Source organism: Pyricularia pennisetigena, chromosome 3 (assembly GCF_004337985.1).
Source record: "Pyricularia pennisetigena strain Br36 chromosome 3, whole genome shotgun sequence".
Lineage (NCBI taxonomy): Eukaryota > Fungi > Ascomycota > Sordariomycetes > Magnaporthales > Pyriculariaceae > Pyricularia > Pyricularia pennisetigena.
The window spans coordinates 3,718,355-3,726,953 of record NC_043742.1 but is presented as its reverse complement, the minus strand read 5'-3'; positions in this window follow the sequence as shown (position 1 = coordinate 3,726,953).

Sequence of the window (8,599 nt, the reverse complement as noted above, 5' to 3'; positions counted from 1 at the left end):
ACAGCAAGCAAATTAATTTCCTAAAATATATTATCGCCCCTGGAAAAATTAGGATGGAAGAATTAAAAATCCAAACAGTAAGGGAATGGTTTTAATTATAAAACGTAAAAAACGTTTGGGCATTCTTTGGATTCGTGAATTTTTATAAAAAATTTATTAAAGGCTACGGCGCGATCGCCACCCTATTGACTAATATAACCAAAAAGGATTTAAAGTTCCAATGGACGGAATAAATACAGCAAGCTTTCGAACAATTACGAAATGCAATAGCATAAAAACCGATTTTTAAGATACCAGACCCAACGAAACTTTTCGAAATTGAAACCGACGTATCCGATTACGCAATCGGAGGATAATTTAACCAACGAAACGAAAAAAAACGCCTGCATTTTTGCGCCTTTTTTTTATAAAAATTACATAAACTAAAACTTAATTACCAAATCCACGATAAAAAATTTATGGCTATTATCCGAGCATTTGAAAAATAGAAACCACAATTATCCGGAATTAAATACGAAATATTAATTTACACGGACTATAAAAACTTAACCCATTTTACCACCAGTAAAATGTTAAATAAACGATAAATTAAATGGGTAAAATTCCTATTAGAATTCCATTTTAAAATTATTTACCGAAAAAAAACAGAAAATGGCAGGGCCGACGTTTTCAGCAAAAGACCAAACTATAAAAATATAATACCCGAAAAAACACGGAAAATTTTTACGGTAGACGACAACGGAAACCTTTTACCAATTTACCGAAATTTTATAACGACTAACACGGTAACCATACCAGAAAAAATACGGAAAATTTACGAAAATAAAACTTACGGATACCAAAGGATTTCCAAAATATGGAAACGGTTAAAACAGCACCATAATTTCAAAGGAATACGACAAAAAGTACGAAAAACCATTAAAAACTGCGAATTTTACGCAAAAAACAAATCCGCCAAACATAAGCCTTACGGGTTTTTATAACCTTTACCAGCCCCTAATAAGGCCTAGCAAATTATTATAATGGATTTTATCGTTAAATTACCACTTTCCGAAAAACCATTTACTAAAATTAAATATAATAATATATTAATTATAATGGACAAATTTATTAAATACGTTTATTTTTTACCCTATAAGGAAAGTAGCAACGCCGAAAAAATCGTTTATATATTTTTACGAATAATTGTTAGCAACCACGGATTTCCAAAAAACATTATTACGGATAAAGATAAATTTTTTACATTAAAATTCTGGAAATTTTTGATAAAATAGCTAGGAACCGACCATAAATTATTTACAGCATTCCACCCACAAATAAATGGATAAATAAAACGAGTAAACCAAATATTGGAACAATACCTAAAATGCTATATAAACCACAAACAGGATAATTGAGTACGGCTATTACCCACAACATAATTCGCATATAACAGCTTAGAGAATAAAAGTATTAAAATAACCCCGTTTTATGCCAATTACGGATTTAACCTTACGGTATATGGAAAACCAAAAACCACGACTACGGCCCCACGAACCGATAAATAAATAAACGAATTACGAAAACTCCACCAAAAATTCCAACAGGAATTGGAATTCGTACGAAAAAAAATAATTAAATACGTTAACCAATATCGGATAAAGGGACCATCCTTCCAAAAGGGAAATAGCGCTTATTTTATTCGGCGTAATATTAAAACACAACGACCAAATAACAAATTTAATTACAAAAAGTTTGGACTTTTTAAAATCGATAAAAAAATTAGCGAAACCAATTACAAATTATTATTACCAGGAATTATAAAAATTCACCCAATATTCCACGTATTATTATTGGAACCAGCACTACCCGGCACCAATATATAAAAAATAATCGAAATCGACGAAAAAAAAACATACGACGTCGAACGAATATTGGATTATAAACGCAATTACGGTAAAACAGAATACTTTATTAAATGGGAAAATTACGGATACGAAAAAAACATTTGGGAACCCCTTAACCACCTCCAAAATTGCCAGGAATTACTCCGTTAATATTACCAGGAACTGGATTTGCGAGCAAATTAGCTAAAAAAAAAAGGACGATTTAAGAAAATATTATTTATTATTCCCAAAAGCTAAAAATCGACCAAGATTCGAAACCACACCACCAAACGAATTTACAAAAAAACGATTAATATATATTAACAAATTAAAATATACGGATAAAAGCAATTCACCGACCGAATATTGTGCAAAAACATTTATTTTATCCAATAAAAAAAGATTTAAAGGATTTATCGGGAAGGTTAAATCCCAAATAAAATTGGAATCCGGAAAAAGCGATTCGAATAATATTTTAGGAAAAATTTCGGACGATCGCCGCCGCTTTTCCTATTTTACCTTTTTACGCTCCACGCGATCCAATTCCTCCAAATTATTAATCCCGCGAAATATAATTCGCATTATTTTTTCAAACCATAATTTTTTTTGCTTTCGCAAACGAAATAATTTCGCCTATTGCGCGTAAATTTGTTTTTTAAACGTTTTAACCTCCGTATCCAGTTTCGAATACTGGCGACCAATGTAACGGATTTAAACAGCGGATAAACCCAATACGTCGTAACCAAAACGGTTGGAACGAACGTATTCCATATAACGAGTAAAATCCTGCGGAAATATTTAATAAAATGCTACGCCTTTGGTATAGCAGGGATTGCAGGAAGGTATTTCGACAATGTCGGTCGATAATAGGGAAAAGAGGAAAGCGTGGCGACGTTCTGTTGACGAACGACCAGATTTTGATTTGGTTACGCGATTAAATATGGCGCAAAAAGGTTAGCAAGGAAGGAATATGGAAATAAAAACAAAAATTAGGGGAATATAAATTATTTAAAGGTTAAAGGGACTTGGTTAAGGAAGGGGAGACCTGATATTACGACCAAATAAGATGGGTCGGTACCAATGAGGCCAGGCGGGGTTACACCCCTCCTAACGACATTCGCCCAAAGAAATTACCGACAATAGAACATCGATTACCTAAGGGAAAAGTCACGTAACGCCACGTAATCGCCAAAAAAATAATCTCAATGATTTTTTGAGATTACAACAGATTAAGGAAAATGATCTCACTAATCCAGCGAAATTAAGGAAATTATATTCGGAATATAATTTATATAAAGCACGTTCATTATTATGTAAATAGATTCGATTTTAGGATTGCTTAGCAGCAATTAAACTCTAGTTAACCTTAATATTTATTTGAAAACGATTATAACTTCACCCCAGTTATTAAGAACCCCAGTTACCCAGTTAAGACGCTCAGTTGCTTCAACCCACTGTACTTTACCCTAAGAACAGGTTACCCGATACCTTGATCGTAACAAATAAGGTGAATGAAAAATAGGAACGTTAAACAAAACTATTTAAAGCTATTGTATTTTAAAAAGGTTTCGTGGGTTAATATAAACGATAATAGGAATTTATAACTGGTTGCGGAAAGCAAAGGCGCAACGAATAAGCATTAAAACGATTTTTAGAAATTTTATCGCAGATCATATAATTGTTTTCGTTGTTTTCGTTTTATAGATTGTTATTGCCACTGGATTGGAGGTTGGTGACCGCGTGCAGAAAAGAAGAAATTGCCGGTATTGGAATAGAGGGAATCGCGGTTAAATTAATAATAAAGCGATAAATTACGTGAAATGCCGTACAGGCCAATTGCACTTTATTCACCCGCCCAGTTGCGAATATAAGACGGAAGGACGTTCACAAGCTCACCTCTAGACAGTTTCATAGAACATATATAATTCATATCTTTTATATTTGTATAATAACGCTCTATTGATCGATTGACATTACGAAAAGCTAATTGACAAATACGTTAAATTTGGGAAATGAAAGGTTTATTCGGAAAAAGTAACAGGAAATCGAAAAAACAGGTTTTTAGGCTAAACCATAAACATTTTACAGCTAAGGGACGAGCAAAGCTTCAACGAGTGTCTAATTAAAATTTATAATAAAGGTTTGGATGTGCGCCGAAAAGGACAACTCGATAGGCTGCAAGTTGTAACGACGAACCAACCAGGAACAAAATACAAATATATTGCTTAACGAGCCAAAAAAACGTACGCTACATCGATCTATACACCAGAAATTGAATTCGACTATACAGCAGCCGCGCAAAGAATAAAACCCGACAACGAAGATTATAATTTGGTAAATAAACGAATCGACTGGCAACGCCAGAACGCACAAAAAAGGCTTTCCTATATCCAAATGAACTTTAAAACGGCGAAGTTATACGTGTTTATCGACGGGTCCTTTGCCAATAATAAGGATTTTAATTCCCAAATCGGATACGTAATATTTTACGGGAACGAATACTCCGTAAATCAGGCAACCGCTTTTCAGGTAACCGCTAATAGTATACATTGGCTATCGACTAAATGCTACAACAGTACAAGAAACGTGTTGGCAAGCGAAATTTACGGTATGGTTAGTGGATTTGATATTGAATTTGTATTAAAAACCATTATCGCGACCATTTTGCAAAAGTCAAATTTACCTCCTTCACCTATGGTAATATATACGGATAACCTATCGTTATACTTTTATTCGATGCAATTGGGGATAATAGCGGAAAAACGATTTATAATTGATTTTTTAAATTCAAAATAGTTATATAAAAATCGTAAAATTGAAAAAATTAAATAAATTTTATTTTAGGAAAAACCAATCCGGCAAATTTTATAACGATAAAAACGCCCAATAGGATTTTAACCCAGTTTATGAATATCCATTCGACGGTAATACGAATTAAAAGCATGGTTAAAAGGTTACGGGGTTTATAGGAAAGACAAAAAGATTAAAAAACAAATTACATTGATTGGGAGCGGCGAAACGATATAATGCGTCGTTGGCGATTAGAAAGCTGCGCCACAAAACGAAACATTTCGTTAAAAAACACCGGAAAATAACGCAACGTTTTTACCAAAGGCAAAAAAAAACAAAAACAGCGTTACAAAACTATAACGCTACATATTAGGTCAAACGTCTTCGTTATTACTTTCCTTTTTATCCTTTTCCTTAAACAAATAATATATTCGGTTTATATAATTCCTTTAATCCATAAAACGTTCAACTCGCGAATTGCGATAGCATAACCAGCAAAACGGCGTTCCTCCGACGACAGATATTTAAAATCGTCGTTCGCGGCAAAATTTAGTCTCAGGGCTCATCCCTGAAACCCAGAGCTCCACAATTGATCCACTTCGCTCCACTTCGTGGCTCAATTGCGGCTTTGCAATGTACCTATGGGCCTTTCCAAAAAACGCTTTAGTTCAGGTTTAAGGACAATTTGTCGATTTTGGCCGTTTATGGCGGTATTTTTGGCCTTTTTTCGACCGACACTCTTTATTAGTCTACAATTACGCAAAAAATTGAAAAAAAGAAAATATCGTTGAAAATAGCGTTTAGTACCGCTATTAGCAGCGATTTGATTTATTTTTTTATCTGTTATAACGGTCGATTTGGATACCACCTGCCCTTAATCCGTTCATGGCGGTACTGGTTTTTCGATTTTCGATTTATTTTAATATTATTTTTAATTGCTTACCAAATTTTATAATTTTTGCACGTGGAGGGTCATGTATATATATGTACTGTTATCATAGTTCTTGGTGCATATACCGGATTATATAAGCAGTTAAATAAGCGCATAGGCAAAATATATATTTTTTATATATAATTTATAATCGAAATTCCTTTATATTTTTACCAATTTTAACGATAATAAAACCACAGTTTCAGGGATAGGACTACGTGTGTAAAAAGACGTCCATGTGAAACCAAATTGTTACGATCAGGGTATCGGGTAACCTGTTCTTAGGTTAAAGTACAGTGGGTTGAAGCAACTGAGCGTCTTAACTGGGTAACGGGGGTTTTCAATAACTGGGGTGAAATTATAATCGTTCTCAAGTAAATATTGAGGCTAATTAAAATTTAATTGCTGCTAAGCAATCCTAAAATCGAATTTATTTACATAATAATAAGCGTGTGTTATATAAATTATATTCCAAATATAATTTTCCTAATCTATTTAATTTGTAATTCCCAATCGAGGTTTTACAAATTACAAAAAATCGCTTTTTTAGTGGTTACGTGAAATTACGTGATTCTTTTCCTTATCTAATCCCGTTATTATCGATCGGGTTCCGTATATCGTTAGGAGGGGTGTAACCCCGCCTGGCCTTATTGGTACCGGCCCAACTATTTGGTCATAACATTAAATCTCCTTTCTTTTAACCAAATCCCTTTAACCTTTAAATAATCCGTATCCCCCAAATCTTTATTTTGTTTTCCTTTTTTCCTGGTTGATTTTTTTGCGTTATATTTAATCGTATAATTAAATCAAAATTTGGTCGTTCGTCGATAAAACGTCGTTACGCCTTTTTCGCTTTTTTCCTTCCTTTTTTTATAAATATGCTTTTTTGTTCCTATTACGAATCCCGCGGTATAATACGTTATACAATTTTACCGCAATATTCTTTTCGCTGCATCGAATATTTTCGTGTTAACCGTTCCGGTTGCGACGTATTAGGTATTGTCAATGTTTAATTGCGCAATATCGGTCGGCAATATTCCAAATTTAATGTCAAAATGGAGGTTTTGGAGAAAAATATTTTGGCAAAATAGCAAAAAATTTAAAAAAAAATAGTTAAAATTTCTCCGTTTGCGAAAACAAAAAAAAATTGTAGTCTGAAAAAATAATGCGAGCTGTATTTCGCGGGATTAATGATTTGGAGGAATTGGATCGAATTAAACGTAAGGAAGCATAACAGGAGGAGCGACGACGATCGGCCGAAATTCTTCCTAAAATGTCCCTGGAATCGCTTTTTCCGGATTACAATTTTGTTTGGGATTCGTCCTTCCCCATAAATCCTTTAAATCCTTTGTTATTAGATAAAATAAATGTTTTTGCGCCATATTCGGTCGGTGAACTGCTTTGTTCGTATATTTTAATTTATAATATGTGTTAATTGTTTTTGTTGTAGGTTCGTTTGGTGGTATGGTTTCGAATCCTGGTCGATCTTTAATTTTTGGGAATGGTAAATAGTGCTTTTTTAAATCGTCCTCTTTTTTTGGTTAATTTGTTCGCAAATCCAGCTTTTAATAGTATTGGCGGAGTAATTCCTGGCAATTTTGGAGGTGGTTAAAAGGTTCCCAAATGTTTTTTTCGTATTTATAATTTTCCCATTTAACAAAATATTCTGTTTTACCGTGGTTGCGTTTATGGTCCAATATTCGTTCGACGTCGTATACTTTTTTACGTCGATTTCAATTATTTTTTATATACTGGTACCGGGTGGTGCTGGTTTTATTAATAATACGTGGAACGTTGGGTAAATTTTTATAATTCCTGGTAATAATAGTTTGTAATTGGTTTCGCTGATTTTTTTATCGATTTTAAAAAATCCAAGCTTTTTAGATTCAAGTTTGTTATTTGGTCGTTGTATTTTAATACTACGTCGAATAAAATAAACGCTATCTCCTTTTTGGAAGGATAATCCCTTTATCTGATATTGGTTGGCGTATTTGGTCATTTTTTTCGTACGAATTCCAATTCCTGTTGAAATTTTCGGAGGAATTTTCGTAGTTTTTTATTTGCTTATCGGCTCGTGGGGCCGTAATTGTGGTGTTTAGTTCTCCATATACCGCAGGGTTAAATCCGTAATTAATATAAAACGGGGTTATCTTAATACTTTCATTTTTTAAACTGTTATAAGCGAATTATGCTATGGGTAATAACCGTACCCAATTGTCCTGTTTATGGTTCATATAGCATTTTAAATATTGTTTTAATATCTGGTTTGCTCGTTTAATTTATCCGTCTATTTGTAGGTGGAATACTGTAAATAGCTTAGAGTTAATTCCTAGCTATTCCATTAAAAATTTCCAGAATTTTAATGTAAAAAATTTATTTTTATCCGTAATAATGCTTTTTGGAAATCCGTAATTGTTAACAATTATTCGTAGGAATATGTAAGCGATTTTTTCGGCGTTGCTATTTTCCTTATAAAATAGGAAATAAACGTATTTGATAAATTTGTCCACTATTATTAATATATTGTCGTATTTAATTTTAGTAAATGGTTTTTCGGAAAATGGTAATTTGACGATAAAATCCATTATAATGGTTTACCAGGCCTTATCAGGGGTTGGTAAAAGTTGTAAAAACCCGTAAAACTTGTATTTGGCGAATTTGCTTTTTGCGCAAAATTCGCAATTTTTAATAGTTTTTCGTACTTTTTATCGTATTTTTTTAAAAATGTAATGCTGTTTTAACCATTTCCATGTTTTGGAAATTCCTTAGTATCCGTAAACTTTATTTTCGTGTATTTTCCGTATTTCTTCTGGTATAATTACCGTATTAATTTTTATAAAATTTCGGTAAATTGGTAAAAGGTTTCCGTTGTCGTTTGCCGTAAAAATCTTCCGTATTTCCTCGGGTATTGTGTTTTTATAATTTGGTTTTTTGTTAAAGGCGTCGGCCCTGCCATTTTCTATTCCTTTTCGGTAAATAATTTTAAAATGGAATTTTAATAGGAATTTTACCC